The following is a 20,249-nucleotide window of genomic DNA, read 5'->3' on the forward strand; positions in this document are numbered from 1 at the left end:
AAGGAGTTGTTGACACCACCAATATTTTGACCATTTAGTTTCTCCTGAAAAAGCTTAAGCATATGAAACTACTCATTAATTCCATATACGGTTCAGCCTCTAGAAGTTATACTTTTTCATTTTAGTTGTAATATTCATAAGTTCAAATATCAGTCAAAATAATACACAAAAAAACTTGGTTTTATTTAAAACCTATAAAAATATGAAATTACAACTGTAATAATAAAATTAAAAACCTGTTTCTAAGACCTTCAAAAATACCTATAAAAATCATCATAAATTAAATACTACATCAAAAAGATAATGAATTATCTTATCATATATGAATCAGAAAGAAAGAAAATATAAAATTCTTTGTACCTTATGGTTTTTCAAAAATCAAGCTGAATTTGAGCTTTTGGGATATGTTTTGCTTATGATTTTCGAAAACTTAGAGTGTCAGATCTAGTAGGATATTGTGGCTTCTGATTCAATGAAATGCTTATGATTTTAGTGAAGAAAGAAGTAAGATGAAAGAAATTCAAAGTAAATTTATTGTTTAATGCTCTAATATTAGTGATAATACTTCTGATTTTGGAGAAGAAAGAAATAAGAACAAAAATATTAGAACCTAAACCTGATTTTAAACAAAAAAATAGAATCGTTACTTACTTGCTTCTGCCATGATTTTAAACCCTTAAATAGTAGGCATCATTAATTTTGCTCCATATGTTCAAGAATCGAAGCGTTTCCCCCCTCGACTTTTTGATTTCCCTCTTGTGTCCGTAAGTCTCTTCTTCCGGTGATAGGTGAGTAGTAACGTTAAATTGACCTAATATTGGCCTAATATGAACAAAGGAAAAAAATGGCCCCTATGTTGTGGTGGTCCATGTTCTTAAGAACTCCTTGAACTCCCATAGGTCCGGCCCTAATCTTCTTCATTTAATGGTTAAATCTTGAAGAACAAGGTGATTGTAAAGTGCATGGAAGAGGGGTTCAATTTTAGATCCAAAAAGGTTGCTTCATTCCTAAACCATGGTGAGTAAAAAGCTTCTAACTTGCTCATTGGTTTCATAAATATTGTTGTTTGTCATATTTGTCACTTTGTGGTCCCCCTGAGTTTGTGTTTTGGGAGTTGAGACAAATCCAACACCTTTTGAGCTATATGGAACACTCTTGGGACTTTTTGGACTTGGAAATTTATGCTATGGTGCTTGCTCTTTAATCCATACAAGTTGTGTTAGCATTTTTGGTTATTTTAGTGCATAATTTTTGATCTTGCGTTATAGGAGTGTCTTAATGAGTAAAGTTGGAAACTTTATCCATTAAGACATTTTAAAGGTCCATATTTGAAAGTTTGAAGGATTGGTTTTCTATATTAAGATCTTAATAGAGTTTTTGGACTTCTGAGGCTACACCAAGCGTAGCATCCTGTACGCTGAGCGGAGGAAGGTCCTCTACGCTGAGCGTAGAGCAGTATGCTACACTAAGCGTATGTTAGTTGAGGGTTGACCATTGACTTTTTGACCAATGTAACTTTTGGTCAACTGTGTTGAGATCTAGTCATGGATAGGTAAAATGGTCTTTTCACCAAGGAAGATTAGCTATGAACCAAGACTTTTTGGGAGTTAGGTTTTACCTTAATTGTTAATAAGGGTTTTATTATGTGTTTAGCATGAGGAGAATTGATGTCGTTAGCTCGAGTGTATGGTTCATCTTGTCTTCAGATTAAGGTAAGTTTTCTCACTATACTTTATACTGGAGTATATGTCCTTGTGTTCAAGATGTTGTTATGTTGTGGAGTTATGTTAATCTGGTAGATCTGCTATGATGTAGGCCAACAAACCCGGGGGCAATCCAATCTTGTGCTGTGGGACCAGGGGCAATCCAGTCTTATGCTATGGGCGCCAAGGCAATCAGGTCTTATGCTATAGGCCCGGGGGAAATCCACTTTTATGTTGTGGGCCTGGTGTGCGTGCATTTTATATGTATTATTGTATGAGGTATTTTGGGGAACTCACTAAGCTTTGGTTTATTGTTGTGGATTTAAATGTTTTTCAGGTACTTATCGGATTGCGACGACGTGATTGTACATGCGCACATCAATGGTTTTATGATTCAATATTCCAGATCGTTTTCCTTATAACTCTGATTTTGAATTATGGTTTTTGAACAAATGGTTTGACTTGATGTAACTTTATAAAATGGTTGTTTATTTTGTTTTAAAAATGAAAAATTTTATTCTAAAATTTGGGATGTAACAAGTTGGTATCAAAGGCCTAGTTTGAGGGATTCGAATGAACACTCGTGTGATTCCAAATTCAAACTAAGGAATTGATAAAAGTTTTTATAAGTTTTTTGAAAAATAACGAACTTAAAAGAAGATAGGAAGATGTGTTGTTACAGTCACCCGGAGCTCATGGAAGTGGTCTCGCAAAATACCCATACTGGTTATATATCTGTTGATACGAGAATATTTAGAAATGCATGCTAGTGGATAGACTAAGGATCTTTATGAATTCAAAATAGAATTTCATGATGTATGATGCCTAATAGCCTAGGGATTCCATGTTATGCTATATGAAACTGACATTATTACTGTAGTTGTTTAGTGTATGCATTATGGTTGTACATAACTAAGATTCTATAGCCTGAGAATGTTTGGTTTAGCCTTATTTCATGTTCCTTGTCTGGTTGAGGACTTAGGGTATAATCAATTATTCGACTGTCTATCGAATCCGGTGTTATGTATGATTAGCATACACAATGCGTCTTTAGAGTTAGCAAAGGTTTCATGAGTTGGGGTGGATTGTTAGAAGGCCAACAATTGTGAGGATTTGATAGTTATTATTGAGAGAGTAAGTATAAGTAGTATGTGTACCCTAGTTGCTTTGGGCCTAGTGGCCCATGTAATCCACGAAAATCCTTCGAGACAAATATGGTTTGGTGTGGAAGGTAGTATGGGCCCATACTATTGGAAGCACATGACTTGTACGCATATCAAGGAAGTCATGAGTTATGAGGGATCAATGGTTGAGTAGTGATGTGTTAGGGTATAATGTGATTTTCTAATGTGTTTCGGTTTAATTTCGGTATGGTATAACACCAAGGTTAGTTATAGCCCGTCCTCATGTTGTCAGTCTTTTGGTTATGGTTGGTCTGGATGAGGGTGTAATTGGTGCTTGTTCGGCCCAAGTAGCCATGACATTTTAGACCCGAATGGTACATATTTGTGCGGGTTAGTTGATCTTAAGTGGTTGAAGACCTTGTTTGAAGTAGTGCCAGTTTGAGTTGTGAGACTCATGTAAGAAGAGAATATGATGGTCGACCCGAGGATTGTAGCCTGAGGATGGGTGGTCGGTAGATAGGTGGGGTGTCATCCTCTACGACTGAGTTATGTTCTTCCAGCCTCCCGTATTTGAGGGATAAGGGACCGGTGGTGTGTTAGTAGATAAATGGAAGAAAGAAAGGTTGTTCTCCACATCAGTTTTTGCTGTAAGGGGGAATTGTTCGGTTTTTGGTGAATCATTTGTTGGATTAGTGTCTAAGTCCATAACTATAATTGGTATGTACTTGACCCGACTCGGCATGGTCCATTTAGGTTGCATGGCATCGGAACATTTGGATAGACCGTTTGTGAGGAGAGGACATTTGTGACATATTAATATATTATAAGTTCTAATATATTAATATGAAATCATGTTATTTAATTAGTATTGATCAAGAATTAATTTGGACTTAATTTAGTGATCAAAAGAGACTAATTAAATATATGGGGATTGATTGTGTAAATCATTCATTGTTATATATGTGGGCTTATGATCCATGATTCCTTATGTTGGGTTTAACCCATGTGGTGACCCATGGATACTCCATGGAGGTTAAAACCCATGAAGCATAAGGAATGGGTAAAGTCATGAGTTACATGGTGTAACCCTAATAGCCACACTATATGTAGATGCAAAATTGTAAAAGTCAAATATTGTGTTTGTATAGTTTCGCATTTTATGTTATTTTACTAAGTCATATTTGTGCGAAGTGTAATGTTTAGACTTAGTATATTTTTTGTACACTCATGTTCCCTATAAATAGGGACTGAGGATAGAAGTAGAGGATAACTTTAGTAAACGCAAACATCCTTTCTGCTTGTTCTGTAATCAGTCTTCATCAATATAAGATCTGATTAATATTTACTCTTCGTGTTCTAACTCTTTAATCACTCAAATCATATTTTGCTTTCGTAAATCTCGATAACAATTCTCTTCAATTGGTATCAGAGCAGGATTCAAACTGTATCGATCTTATTTTCGTGTTAGAATGATTTGCTTTTTGAGTTGTAACTTTACTCAAAATTTTCCGCGCATTTTGGTTTTGAAAATCAAATTAGATCTTCAGATTTGAATTGATTCTGTCTTTGAATTGTTTAGTCGAGTAATCGATCAGTGATTTGTGATCAATTCAATTGATCAATTCTCAATTTCATCAAGTTTTTCAAGCTTTATGAAAATTTCTATGTTCATCAATGGCGAACTTCAACATGAATACAATGACTTCCTTCTCTCACTTGCTTGGTTCCTCAACCAAAATTCCGATGTTAATTCCAGAATACTATGATCAGTGGGCTGATAGAATGGAAGATTACTTAAATGGAATTGATGAAGAACTTTGGAATTGTATCGATGGAACAGTGCAAGCTCCTGCTAATGTTCAACCAATTGGTCCATCTGCTGCATCTGCTGAAGTTGCTGATCAAGAAAAACGGTTGAAGAATAATGAAAAGAGGTGCGTGAGGGAACTAAGAGGTGCTCTTCCTCATGTGGTTTATAATTACATTCGTAGTTGTAAAACAACAAAGGACATCTGGAACACTCTAAAAGAGAAGTATCAAGGTAGCGAAAAGACGAAGATCAACTCTGTGAAGCAATGTCTAGTTGAACTGAAGGAATTCAGACAAAAGGATGCTGAAACTCTTGAAAATTACTATGATCGTCTGAATGAGCTCATGTTTCGCTGCAATAGGTATTGAATCACTAGGTCTCTCATGGAGTTCAATTTAACTTTCATTATGGGTCTTCGCAAGGAATGGCGAAGTGTGAGCATGATGATTAAGAATCAACAGAGCTTTGATACCACTCATTTGAATGATCTCTACAATCAACTGAAAACACATGAAAGTGAAGTTTCAGAAATGTATGAAGAATCAAAACAGAGTATTGGAGGTCCTTTGGCTCTAGTTTCAAAGGTATCTGAAGTTGATGTGAATGAAAATGATGATTCAGATAATGAAGGATTTTTGATGAATTCGGATGATGAAGCTGTGGCATTCTACTCAAACAATAGAGTTAAGAAATTTTTCAAGAAGCCATTTAATCCAAAAGGAAAGGCTACTGATGCGAAGAGTGGAGTCACAAAAACTGGAGGAGAGGAGAGGAAGAAATTTGAGAAAGCTGATGAGAAACAAAAAGATGCGAAAGAAGTGAAGAAGCTGAAAGGTGACTCAGGAATTTACTGTCACTACTGCAATGGTGCGAATCACTTCGCAGCCGATTGCATGCTGCGAAAGAAAGAAGAGAAGAAGGAAAAAGTTAAAGATGAAGCATACTATTCTGAAAAGATTGAAGAGATACGTGCTAAGACCAAAGGAGTGTCTCTGGTTGCGAAAGGTGAAACTGATGATGAAGAGAGTGGTACGTATCAGATCTGGTCTTCAGGATCTGATGATGAGGAAATGAGGCATCCTACACATGGAGCAATGTTCGCAAGTTTTGAAGATTGCGAAGAGGATAACTTTAGTAAACGCAAACATCCTTTCTGCTTGTTCTGTAATCAGTCTTCATCAATATAAGATCTGATTAATATTTACTCTTCGTGTTCTAACTCTTTAATCACTCAAATCATATTTTGCTTTCGTAAATCTCGATAACAATTCTCTTCAATTGGTAAATCATATAAGATCTGATTAATTTCAGGGAGGTGCTTCGTATCCAAATCCACAGACAAATCACCCATGACCACCAAGGTACGTCTTATACTTGAATCTTTTAATATTCCTTTATCTGCTTATGATGCTGAACTCACTTCATTTGATGATACTGTGGCTTATTTTGATTTTGTAATTGTGTCTGCTAGTACTGAAGCTCAAAAATTAAATATGAAACTAGGAGAGACACGAAGAGAATTATAAATAAAAAGAAGCAGAGTAGACAAACTTGAATTACAGCTCAAAAATGTAGATTGTGATAGGAATAATCTTACAAATGATGTTAGGTTGTTGCTAGCACAAAGGAACATATATTGTAATTCTGCCAAACGATTGTATGCAAAATTAACTGCTTTACATCATTCTTCTAACATTAGCAAAGAACAACATACGAAACTTTTACCTTTTCTTGAGTATGAACGTGAAAAAGTTGATGTCGTTTCTTATGATTGCGAAAGTACGATTGCTCAATTTGACAAAATACCTGATGATAGATATCCATATGGTATTGTCAAAATTGAAGAATTTCTGAATGCTGATGAGTTGGTTAACATTGTCAATGAAAGTTTGACAAAGAGTGAACAAGTGAAAATCTTAAAGAAAACATAAACTTCATCTCTTGCATCTCAATTCAATTATGCTGATATTGATGACAATTCAGATAATGTGAGTGAAATCAGTGAGATAGAAGAGGAAGAAGAGGTTGATTGTTCTCAATTGTCAATCATTAATATCACATCTAAGATCAAAGGTAAAGAAATTATTGTTGATTCGATAGTAGAGGATGAAATTGATAAACCTTCAACTTCACAACATTGTAAGTTTGATAATGTGGAAGTTGAAAGCTGGAAATCTAATGATAATGAAGAAAACAAAGAAGAAGTGAAAGATTTACATGAAATACCTCCACGAGTTGTGGTGGATCAAGTGTTTGAGAATACAAAAGAATTTGACAAAATTTTAAATGACAAAGGCGCACATTATTTGGAAACTAACACTGTGGTATATCCAAATTTTGTATGCACTGATAAAATCATTTTTCCAAATCAAGTTTTTGTCACTACTGGAAATGCTGAGAAAATTAATCCTAAATTCAACAAAATGATTGAAAAAGATAATCTAAGGTCAACCACTGAAGGTTTTTTCGCAAATCAAAACACAGAAGAAAACAATTTAACTAAAAATTCTTATGTGTTTCAAAAACAAAAATCATTACAAAAATGGGTGGTTAAAGGTGAAAAACCAAACAAAGTTTTTGAAAAAGTTGAAAAATCAAAGGCTGAAGTGAAATTAAATTCTCATGAATTCAAATTGATGGTTGGAAATTATTCAACAGAGAATAATGTTTCAAAAAGAAAAGCAAGAAAAATAATTTTCTGGCAAGTTGTGTCTAATGATAAATCAAAAGTTGAAAAAGAACAAATTTCCAAACCAAAATCATCAAAATTTCAAAGCAAAAATACACAAACAGATACAAGTTTTCACAGACCAATAAATTCTGTTGACAAAATTCCATATGTTCGCAAATATGACAACAATAGAAAATTTGAGACTTTGCAAAAATTTGTGAACAATCAAAAGTTTCGAAATGTTGACAAATTCACGAATACATCATCACCTTTGAACAATTCCAACAAAGCTAAAGGGGAGTTTTCACCAAAACAACCAAATTTTCCAAATCCTTCAATTTCACAACCAACCAAAGTTTCATATTCAAAAGGAAAATCTGATGTCAATACAATCAATCGTTGGCTTGAAGGAAAAGACAGAAAATATCAAAGTGGGAAGTTTTCAGAGCAACAAATCAAGAATGCATTTGACAAGTTCGCAAATAACTCTTCCACTGCTAGTTCATCATCTCATTATTCGCAAGTTCCAGTTCAAAAATGGAAACCAGTTATCAAAAATGCGAATGTTGTGAAGGATAAGATTACAATAAATGGAAATCCAAAACTATTGAACGACTATATTTCAATATCTAGATCTGATGATGTTGATATAATGGATTCTGTCACAAACTAAGTGAAAACATGGTTCCTAAATTCAAAGAATTTGATTCATTCTACTAATGATGGACCCAACAAGTCTTGGGTTCCTAAATTTTTCCAATAAATGCAGGTGATGTGTGAGGAGCAATATGATACGAAATGATATATTGATAGTGGTTGCTCTCGTCATATGACTGGAAGAAAGGAAAACTTGCGAGATTATAGAAGCTTGGAAAATGCTGGAGTAGTCAAATTTGGGAATAATCACAAGTGTCAAGTTAAAGGCTATGGGAAAGTCACAAATGGAAAATTCACTGTGAACAGAGTTGCTTATGTTGAAGGACTTCAACATAATTTGATAAGTGTGTCACAACTTGTTGTTGGTACTGGAAACCAAGTTGTATTTAATGAAGAAGGAAGTATCATTTCAAATGCGAAGTCAAATGAAATACTTCTCAAATCCAAAAGATATGGTGATATATTTACACTGGACATCAAACCAATTGTGGGAAAACCTGCTGTGTGTTTACTATCAAAAGCATCTAATGATGTCAGCTGGATTTGGCATAGAAGATTGTCACACTTGAACTTTCGCAATATTAACAAACTTGTCACTAAAGATTTAGTTCGAGGGTTACCTATACTAAAATTTGACAATGATTCTCTGTGTGCAGCTTGCGAACAAGGAAAACAACATAGAAAAGGTCATCCAATTGTGATCGATTCAAAAATTGTAGAACCATTGGAGCTTCTTCACATTGACTTATGTGGACCGTCGACTGTTGCTATAATCAATAAAAAGCGGTACATTTTAGTTATTGTAGATGATTTTTCTCGATTCACATGGGTATTTTTTCTCAGGTTAAAATCTGAAGTTGCTCAGACGATGATTGATTTTATCAAAAAGATTGAGCTTAGTCTGAAAAAGAATGTTCGCAAAATTAAAACTTATAATGGCTCTGAGTTTAAAAATCAAACTTTTGATTCTTTTCTCACAAGCAAAGGCATTTCGCATAATTTCTCATCACCATATACTCCGCAACAAAATGGAGTTGTTGAAAGAAGAAATCGATCTCTATGCGAAGCAGCCAGAACCATGTTAACATATGCGAATCTTCCTCAATATCTTTGGGCTAAAGCAGTTTCAACTGCATGTTATACTTAGAATCGATCATTCATTCATCGAAGATTCAATGTTACTCCATATGAAATAATCAATAATAGGAAACCTAATGTCAAATTCTTTCATGTTTTTGGTTGCAGGTGTTTTATCATGAATCTCAAAGATAATTTGTCCAAATTCCAAGCTAAAGTTGATGAAGGCGTATTCTTAGGCTATTCGCACAATTCAGTTGCATACAGAGTGCTTAACAAAATAACCAGAAAAGTTGAAGAAACTTTCAATTTAACGTTTGATGATTACTATCTTAAACAAACGGATAGTAAATTTGAAAATAAATCAATACTTGTTGATTCAAATACTCAAATTGATAATTCTGAAATAAATGACTTTGATTATGACTTAATTTTCGGAATTCCTGACAGCGCAATTGAAGCGGAAAATAATGCTCCTGATAATCAAACATCAGAATCCTCAAAACATACCGATGATTCGACAATTACTACAAGGTCCATAACTTGCGAAAGTATGCCTGATGCTCGTATGGCGGGGGAGCATACGAGTATCCATGAAGATTGTCAGCCAACTTTCGAGAGGGAGAATGAAATTATGAATCATCAAGTTGAGGGGGAGAATTCGCAAAATCAACAGGAACATCATTTTGAGGGGGAGCATGATGAAACACAAACAATTAATCTTGATGAAAATGATGAGTTTCATGAACTAAATGATAATTTTTCTGTTGCAGGATCTGAAAATGAAGATATATATGAAGATGCACCATCGAAATTTGATCCTAATTTTCCACCACTTGAGAAATGGACAAGAAATCATCCAAAAGATCAGGTAATTGGTAATCCACAAGATGGTGTGTTGACAAGAGCTCAAATTCGTGCGAAAAATGAGGTACTGAATGCGAACCAAGAACTATGTATGTTTAATGTCTTTATTTCGAAAATAGAGCCAAAGACAGTAAAGGATGCTATGGATCACTCAGATTGGGTTGTTGCTATGCAATCTGAACTGGCTGAATTTGAACGAAACAAGGTTTGAAGATTAATTTCTAAACCTTCTGATGTTTCAATTGTCGGATTAAAATGGATTTTTAAAAATAAAACCGACAAAGATGGCAATATTATTCGTAATAAAGCTAGACTAGTGGTTAAAGGTTATTCGCAACAAGAAGGAATAGACTATGAAGAAACATTTTCACCTGTTGCAAGACTTGAAGCAGTTCGCATATTTTTAGCTTATGAAGCTCACAAAGACTTTGATGTTTATCAAATGGATGTTAAGTGAGCATTCTTAAATAGAGAACTAGAAGAAACAGTGTATGTTGAATAACCACCAGGATTTATAAACGATGAACATCCTGATCATGTTTATATCCTAGATAAGGCTGTATATGGATTAAAACAAGCACCAAGAGCCTGGTACGCAACACTTACAAATTTCTTGAAACAATCTAAATTTAAACAAGGATCAGTAGACCCCACATTATTTCGCAAGAAAGTTGGGAATCATCTAATGCTTGTTCAAATTTATGTTGATGATATTATTTTTGGCTCGACTGACCCAACATTGTCAATTGAATTTGAAAATATAATGAAAAGTCAGTTTGAAATGAGCATGATGGGAAAAATTAATAATTTTCTTGGTTTGAATATAAGACAGAACAGGGATGGAATCTTAATGAATCAAGAAAAATATACGAAGAACTTGCTTGAAAAGTTTGGAATGACTAATAGCACGAAACTAAGAGTACCAATGGCAGTAGGAACAAGACTAACTCCTTCGTTAGATGCTCCTGCTGTTGATTTAACACTTTATCGAAGCATGATAGGGTCTTTATTGTACTTAACTGCAAGTAGACCTGATATTATGTTTTCGGTTTGCAATTGTGCTAGATATCAAGCTAATCCCAGAGAACCTCATTCGACTGCAGTGAAAAATATTTTTCGCTATCTTAAGGGAACAGTTTCGTTAGGACTTTGGTATCCTTCGAAAACGGGGTTTTTCATTCAAGCTTTTTCAGATTCTGATCTAGGAGGATGTACTTTGGATAGGAAAAGTACTAGTGGTGGATGTCAATTATTAGATGGAAAGTTGGTGAGTTGGCAATCGAAGAAACAAACTTGTGTGGCTATATCAACTGCTGAGGCTGAATACATTGCTGCTGCTGCTTGCACATCGCAAATTATTTGGATTCAGAGTCAACTTCGTGACTATGCAATAAACATGAAAAAGATTCCTTTGTATTGTGATTCACGAAGTGCAATTCGCATTTGTCATAATCCAGTACAACATTCAAAGACAAAACACATTGCTCTTCGATATCATTTTATCAAAGATCATGTGGAAGATGGAAATATTGAAATTCATTTTGTTAAAAAAACTGAACAACTTGCTGATATTTTTACAAAACCTCTTGATGAAAAATCATTTGTTAGAATTTTGGCAGGTTTGGGGATGATTGATGCGAATTCAATTCCAAAAACACAAGCATGAAAGTGTCGTTCAGCAGTTATGAATCGAAATTGTTCAGATGTTACTGTTCATCCAGAGGCTTCGCATGGCTTCGCATACACATCTTTTCGCATTTGCGATCATAACAACTAAGGTTAGGTTTATGATTTATTTTGTAGTTTTTTAATTTTTGAAAAATCAAAAAAAAAAATCCAAAAAGATTTTATGTTTATTCATTTTTGTTTTTGAAAAATTAAAAATCCAAAAAGATTTTATTTTGTTATGTTTTCAATTTTGAAAAATTCAAAAATCACAAAAATAATTTTGTTTTTTTTGTTTTTTTTTTTAAAATATTGTGTGCTGAGAATTTAGTACAGGGCTTAATGCGAAGAGGTTATGCTTAGGTGTTTCTACGGGAAGGTATCAATTTTTTAAAACTAGTTAGGGTGTCCCTAGAAGCATGCTGCTGTATGTAGACCAAAAGCCTCAACAAGACTCTATGTGAGAGAAACGAAAGCCTTAATGAAATTATCACATGAAAATTTCTTCCCATAAGGCTTATATTCGCATAAGTCCAAAGAGCTACCTTACTCTTCTCAAATGAGTTAAGAGTTTTCTGTTTTGTCCATTATAACAGAGGTACACTTCGATTCTTAACCAATCTTTTTATACCAAACAATTCTTTCAATCCAAATTTACGAAGAGATTTGTCCTTGAGGTCTTTGATCAAACCAATCAAAACCTAGACAAATCACAAGTCTGTGTTTATGATCTAACATCATGAGACCGTGATGGAAGTGAAACCCAAATATCATAAACATTAAGGAATTGACGGGGAACATCGTTCCAGATTTTAACAAAACCTTTGTTTCAGTATCAAAATTTCGAAACTCCAAATCATATTCAATTTGCATGAGTGGTCTTGATCAAACATTCGCAACCCACGATGTTTGTTACCCAAAAAGATCCAGAACAAATTTTTTGAATATGATTTCTGTGTGAGTTTTATTCACAAATCCTAGTCATGATAAATATTTTCAAAAGCCAACTTGTCACTGACTACACTGGTCAAACAAGTAATTTCATTTACAATTTCTCACCTTATGTTAAGGTTGATATGTAATGAAATTTGAAACCAACCAAAAATATCTTTTAAAAGAAGCCCTTCGATACTTATCTAAAAGTATTCGATTGTAATTCACGGGAAACTACACAAGCTGTTGATTGTCTCTCTTGATGATTAACGAAGCAACCTTTGCCTGGGGTTTAACTACATTCATGTCAAATTGAATTTTTGACATCACAGAATTCCAAATTTTTTTTTTGTATCTCATCTTATTCTGTTGACACAATGCACACACGAAATCCTTGAGGTTCTGAGTAAAACCAACCCAGGCTGATGATTTCGCAAATCTGGCATATGACTTCACTTTTCATCCCAAAAGTGAAAGAGCCTTGCCTCCATGCGAAGGGTTTTAACGGTTCAGATTCTATAACGGGAAACTTGATAGGCTGTGTACTCAAGATGGTTGGTATTCTATCCGGTTTTCAAGGAGATGGGACAGTTACTTTTTACAGCATGGTTATCTTTTACAGTAATGATCCGATTTTCAAGTTTCCACATCGGATAACATTAAATGCATCCCGCTTTAATTTCAAATCAATTTTGGGTAAACTATAAAAGGGGGATCAAGAACACTATATACGGTTACGCGAACAGAACTCTCACAAACCTCCAAAGATTCAAACTTGTTCAACTTCATCTCTTTCAAACCCTAACAATGGCAGTCACTCAATCCAACACTGATGAAGTTCTTTCTCAATCCCTGATGAAAATCCAAAGCACCAATTATCAAGTTGTTCCAAATGTCTCTTCTTATCCCGAAGAATTGAAGATGCTCATCGTTGCCCTGAAACGATCACCTCTGTCGACTGCCATGTTTAGTTCATTCTCCGTTCCGATGACATGGTTATCCTTGGCAACTTCAATAGCATCATACAACCATACTACTGATGTGATAACCTTCAACCTGATAAACAACAAACGGGTAAAACTTTCCAAGAAGATGTTTGTTGAATTCTTGCAGATTCCGAACAATCCTCCATTTTTCAAACCTGTTAACTCTCAAATCATTCATATGTTCAATGAGATGGGCCATCAACCAGAGCTTGAGAAGATAAGTGACTTTCGAAAGTCTAGGTTGCCATGCATATGGAATTTCTTATTTGGAAATTTTCTCCGATGCTTAACAGGAAGAACAGTTGGACTGGATAGAGGGAGAATGGAAGTCTATGCCATGGTTATGGGCTTGTACTACGATATCGGTGTAGATTATGCAACCCAGTTGTGGAAGGAATTTGTCAAGAGTCAAGAAAACACAAACTCTGAAAAAGGAATTTCGTGTGCAAGGTATTGGAGTTTGATTCTAGAAAAGGTGTATGAAAGAGAAGGGATTGCTGTCCCTGAGGATGTTGAAGTTGCTGAATTCTATTTATATCAATTTCCGAAGGTCGTAGAAGATGATGAGGCAATTTTTACTCATGTTGCTCACATTCCAGATGCGATGCTTCGCAAGGTCTCTCAAACTCACAAGGTCTTGGTGAGATATTTGAAAACAATTGATCAATCGGTGCCGACTGGAGTGTTATTAGAGGTTGCTGCACCATCAAAGAAGAAGAAGTCCACAAAGAAGGATGCGAAAGGTCCATCTTCACAACAGGCTCAGGATGAAGATGTTCATATTGAAGAGACTTCATCTCAATCGAAGGAAGAAACAATACCTTCCAAGTCTGGGGTATTGAAAAAGATTCGTAAGACTGAGGTGAGCAGTAAAGGGGTTACCATTCGCAGTATTCCAGCTTCGGTCTCTCCAGGAAAGAAAAGGCAAAGAGCTGAAGATGTTGCGAAAAACATGCAACGTACTCTAACAAAAAGATGGAAGTTGGTGGTTCGCAACGAATCATCTTATGAAGAGATAGTTCCAGAAACTCCACCGGTGACGTCTACGGTAAATGTTTCCTTGCCAATAATTTCCATTACCCCTACTTCGCAAATTTCTACCACAATACCACTCACCGAACCACTCGAAATAGTCACTACCAAATCAGTTTCTGAGGAGGTACCTATTTCTGATACGGTTGTCAACGTATCTGATACGGGGGCACCTATCACGAGTGTTGAAACCACATTACCAATCACCTTACCAATTTCTTTACCACTTGTTTCCTTTCCATCTACAACTCTATCCACAACCTCATCAATTTTTGATCATCCACTTCAAAATCCATTTACAACCCTTTTTCCCTCATAATCACCAGAAACTCCTCAACCTTCGCAACCTTTATCTAATGATGAAGTTGAAGGAGGAGCCTTTGGAGGTGTAATTGAAGACATTCATTTTGATTCAGAGGAGGAGGAAATTCCTGATCATATGCTTATGATAGGAAAACAATTTAAAATCCTGAATCATAAGCTGAATGCTATAATTCAGTCGCAAGCTGATTCTGGCAGGTTGTCTTCTATCTCAGCAATGGAGGTTGATATAATGCTCAAGGGTGCTGAGAAGCATATAATGGAGAAGGTTGATCAGTCTGACAAAAATAATGAGCTTCGCATTAAAGCTCAAGGGAGTAATTTCTCTTCGGTGGTCCAAGATTTGAAAACTGTTGCAAAAGAATGTCATGTTCTCTTTGTACAGGATGTGAAGAAAGTTCAGGAAGATGTCAACTTTAAGCTTCAAGAGTTGAAAACCGAACTTGCGAAGGAGCTCAAGGATATTCATTCTCACAATGTCGAAGTTCAAAAGAAGATTGATGATGTTTCTTCAAAAGTGCAAAAGGTTGTCGATGTTCCTATTCTTGAAGCTAACAACAAAGAAGCCTAGGAGAAGTTTGATCAGGTGATCAAATTGGTGACTGAGCTCAAAACGATGGTTTCACAATCTTCATCTACACAAATTCTCACTCCTGAGTTCTTGTCTCTAAAGGTTAATACTTTAGAACAAGCAATTCAGAAAGCTCTAGCACCAATCGCCAATTTTACCTCTTTACTTCCGAAGAGTGCCCCACTTGCTTTCATAGGGGTGCAAGGGGGAGAGAAGAATTTAAGTAAAGAGGAGGATGCGAAGGCAGTGGGAAAAGTTATATCTACCCAGCTTAATACTATTCTTCCCATACTTACGAAGCCAATTTCCTCAACTACAATAACCACAAGATCGATTGCCAAAGGAGTTTCTTTTGGGGAAAAAGAAGGAGGTTTGAGTTCAAAACCTCAAACATATGTAGTGGGGAAAGGAAAAGGGATAATGTATGAAAAATCGAAGGAGGAGAAGAAAGCTGAGGCTGAGGCAGAGTTGGAGAGAATGAGACAAGTACAAAGCATCATGAGGCAAAGGGCAAGTGATCCTCCCACGATGAACAAAGGAGATCCTGCGAAGCTTTACTCTTACAAAACCATTGAGTCAAAAGTTATGGGGAGGGAAATGTATGAATTCGAGAAGAAGCCAAAGAGAAGTTATGATATTGCGAATTCAGACAACTGTCAGCTAGATTTTCCAATCAATGAAATGCTCTTCATTACTGCTCAGTACAAGATTAGCGAGAAATTTGATAATTGTGATGATTATATACACATGAAAATCAGATTTCATGCTGTATTGGGGAAGAATCCGGATGAAGTTTGGTCTTTGATGAAGATCAAAAAGGTGCTAACAATCAAGAAAGATGCGATGTTTGAAGACATGCTTCAAAATTTTCGTTACTTTGTTATTCGAGCAGATAACAAGCAGTATGACTTCACTGTAGCTGATTTTCTCTAATGAACTGCAATGATTTGATTCAAGTGGCTATGATTTTGAAGCATATGGAAGAGAATAAGCTCAAAGGCTCTGAGACTGAAGTGTTCAAGATAGACTTCGCACATGTTAAGACATACATCGACAATTACTTCAATTGTTTGGCTCTTACTGATGAAGAATTGGCGAATGTGTTGGGAAGAAAAGTGAACATTCCTTGGGAAGAAACCTTATCTCAGTCAGCATTATCTTAATATGTTGTTGGGGAGATATGCCTGAAACCTTTCCGCATGGTGTTTTCATGAAGAGATACGAAGGGGAAGCCTAAGAAATTCTTGTTTAAAGTATCTGAGGTGGAAAGATATACTTCTTCGCAATATACGTACTTGATTGTTCGTATGAACAACTGCAAGAAGAACAATGAAGGTGACAAGAAGGAGCTCAAGAAGGTGATGTCCTGGTATGGAGAAGTGCGAAAGACAATTCACTCTACTGTTCAAATGCTTATGGACCGAATAGCTTCGACTGTTTACAAAGGGGGAGATTGTAGATGCAAAATTGTAAAAGTCGAATATTGTGTTTGTATAGTTTCGCATTTTATGTTATTTTACTAAGTCATATTTGTGCGAAGTGTAATGTTTAGACTTAGTATATTTTTTGTACACTCATGTTCCCTATAAATAGGGACTGAGGATAGAAGTAGAGGATAACTTTAGTAAACGCAAACATCCTTTCTGCTTGTTCTGTAATCAGTCTTCATCAATATAAGATATGATTAATATTTACTCTTCGTGTTCTAACTCTGTAATCACTCAAATCATATTTTTCTTTCGTAAATCTCGATAACAATTCTCTTCACTATATAAAGACCCCATTGGTTAGTGAAATTGGCACTAGTGTATACACAAAAAGGCAAGCCGATTTCTAGAGTTAATGTATCTCTTATCATGGTTATTCCAAGTGTTGATGATGTTGTGTGAACCATTTGAGGTGTCACATTTGAGGCACTAGGCTCTTGAGCTTCATGGAGTCAAGCTACTTTAAGAGGTATGTATTCTAACTTGTTATATTACCCAAGTATCTAAAGATTGTATGCTAGATAGGGTAATACCTTGGAATATTCATATTCGCATGTATAATAGAGAAAACATAAATCCAAGGTATTTAGGGTTGCATGTACACTTAAGAGTGTTATACTTGCAAAATTGGTTGAAAAATCAAAGTTAGTTGCTGTCTGCTCAGCAGAATCGCCGAGTCCAAGGCTAAACTCATCCAACTCGCCGAGTTGGTTCATGCACTCGACGAGTTGGACCCCCAGACAACATATCTTCGACTGTTTTGGCTAGAATTGGACTAGGAAAATTACCCTAAGCTGTTTTTCAACTTATAAACCTGTTTTTGGTGTGGTAATATTCATGCTAATGCAATTTCAAAGATAATTGTCAATAGATTCATGTTTTGTATTAGTTTAATGGTTAGGCTAATTACATGAAAAAGTTTGATTGAATTATCTTGTTCTTATGAGTTGCTTAGATTAATAGAAAAGTTATGTGAAATTGTTGTTTTCAATCCAAATTAATCTAAGAATTGATTCTAAAATGTGTTTTTGTAACTTGTCCTCAAGTTATATGAAAAGTCACATTTAAGATTCATAAAAGTCATAAATATTTCCATAGGTTATGAATAAAGAAAAATCATATTCTTTTAATAGTTTAAAGTCTTCCATAACTTGTCCTCAAGTTATGGAACTTGAAGAGTTTTTTGAATTAAAACTAGTTTAAACACATAAGTTATGGAATTGAATAGTTTTGAATAGCTTCAAAACTTGCCTTCAAGTTTTGGAATTTGTAAAGTTTTCCCTTTTAAATACTTTAATTCCAAGTTAACCCCTTAGAATTTTAAAAGTTAAAATTCAACCCTTATACTTTATAGTATTATAAGTTAATAATATATATATGTATAAGAGCAAGTCAGTCTTACCGTTAGTAGGCCTCATTCACGAAGTCGGTCTATAAGGGGGGTATAAGGTTACTGCCTATAAAATGGCAGTTTAATGGGTGTCCACTCTCACCCACCGCTTCCTTGACTGGTGGAGGGTCGTTAGCCGAACGGGTAGGACAAGGACTAAAATTATCCCTTCATTAAAATTATTAATGATAAACATAAATTAACTAAACCTTTTACAAATTCCCAATCTTGGTTACTTTAGGAAAATGTGAATTTGGTGCTAACCCATGAAATTATACTTTGAACTTTGCTTAAGTTGGTTAGTGGAGCGCGTGTAGGTAACCGGCACACTAGCTGGATTTAACAAGGTAGGCAAATGGTAACTTAATGTTTATCATAGTAAAGGTGGAGCGCATGTGGTTAACCAACACGTCGATTGAGAGGTAAATATTAAGGGTACCAACTATATTTGCATGGTTATTCACACCTTGTTTTGTGATCCTCCACATCCCAGTCACAAAATTTGAGAGGGCACAATCGAGATTGAAACATGCCATTGAACAGTTCAATGAATCTCAATAGATCTAGGAGTTTCAAATCCAAGTAAAACCTAATTAAATTATTTTGTTTTCATGGTGGAAATTGGTGAATCGTCATTGGCCTACCTTCAAATATTTTATAGCTTGGGTTACGACATCCCTCTTCCAAGTCATAAAAGTATTGTGTTGGGTCCTAGCCTTAATATTACATATTGGGTGTTATATTAAGGACTTTAAATCAACTATCTTGAATATCTCCCAAAATATGTCTAGTTCAGACATATATGATCTTCCCAAATCTCTTGGAACTTCACTTCCTCCACCTCTTCCAATTATTTTCCCTAACCCAGAAGTTCAAGGTCACTCAAGCCCTAATGGCAAGCAAGGTCTATGTGTGCTCACATCTTGGAGATGAAGTCACATATTGACAAGCCGGGAGAGTTGGGTGTCAAAGTTTTAAGAAAGTTTGTTGTTCGATCACTTTCTAAGTCACATAATGAGTTACCTCTGGGACTACTATGTAGAAGACTATGACATGACCCTTAATGATCTTATCTATTTGCTTGGTGCTGCTGAATCAGAAAAGATTTGGAGCACTGGTAGAGAAAATTTGATTAAGAAGATCAACTTCCCAGACTTCAATGGACATTGACAATGGAAACATTCGATATCTGGAAAAGCCTTCTCTTCCCAAGGAAAGGGATTGACCATAGTCAACTCGGTTGACCAAATGGTAAAGAGAAAGGCAAGTCTGCGATAGTCCCATGTACCATTCCCAAAGAGTCCATATGTTTCTCTTTCCAAAGGAAGGGGCATTGATTGCGAAGCTGCCTATTTACCTGAAAGATCATAAGGTTGATCAAGTCAAGAAGTTTGACTCTACTTTAGGTAAAGTCCACTATCTAACTCTGTTAAGTTTCTATTATGAGATTCTTATTACATGATGTGACTGGGTCACATGTTGATGTTTGAAGAATCAAAGAAAAGTGAAGAAACTTAAAGGAAGTATATGTTGATTCTGATCGCGAAGATGGATTTCGATCGCATGGTTCGGTGATCAGAATTTTGAGCTGTTGCTTAGGAGTTATGATATATTGCTTAGGAATAGATAACAACAAGTTTTTCATATGCTTTTGCACTGTAAGGATAAGTGTTTCCGCAAAGCTTTAAAATAAAAGGAAAAAGGTTTGATTCCGTTTATTCTAAGTATCCTTACAATGGCATTTGTGAAAAATTGTGGCTTATATGATTCCATTGATAGCAATAATGGAAATATGAATTTGATTCTTTTAGTTGTCGTAGTGTCTAAATTTACCAAATAAGGAAAGATTCTCATCACCCAAGTTTTTTAGTTGGGTAGAAACTTGGAATCATACAAGTTGTATAGTATGATGAATGAGAATTTTCATCTATGGAAAACTAAGACTAATATCTTGT

Source organism: Lactuca sativa, chromosome 4 (genome assembly GCF_002870075.4).
Source record: "Lactuca sativa cultivar Salinas chromosome 4, Lsat_Salinas_v11, whole genome shotgun sequence".
Classification (NCBI taxonomy): domain Eukaryota; kingdom Viridiplantae; phylum Streptophyta; class Magnoliopsida; order Asterales; family Asteraceae; genus Lactuca; species Lactuca sativa.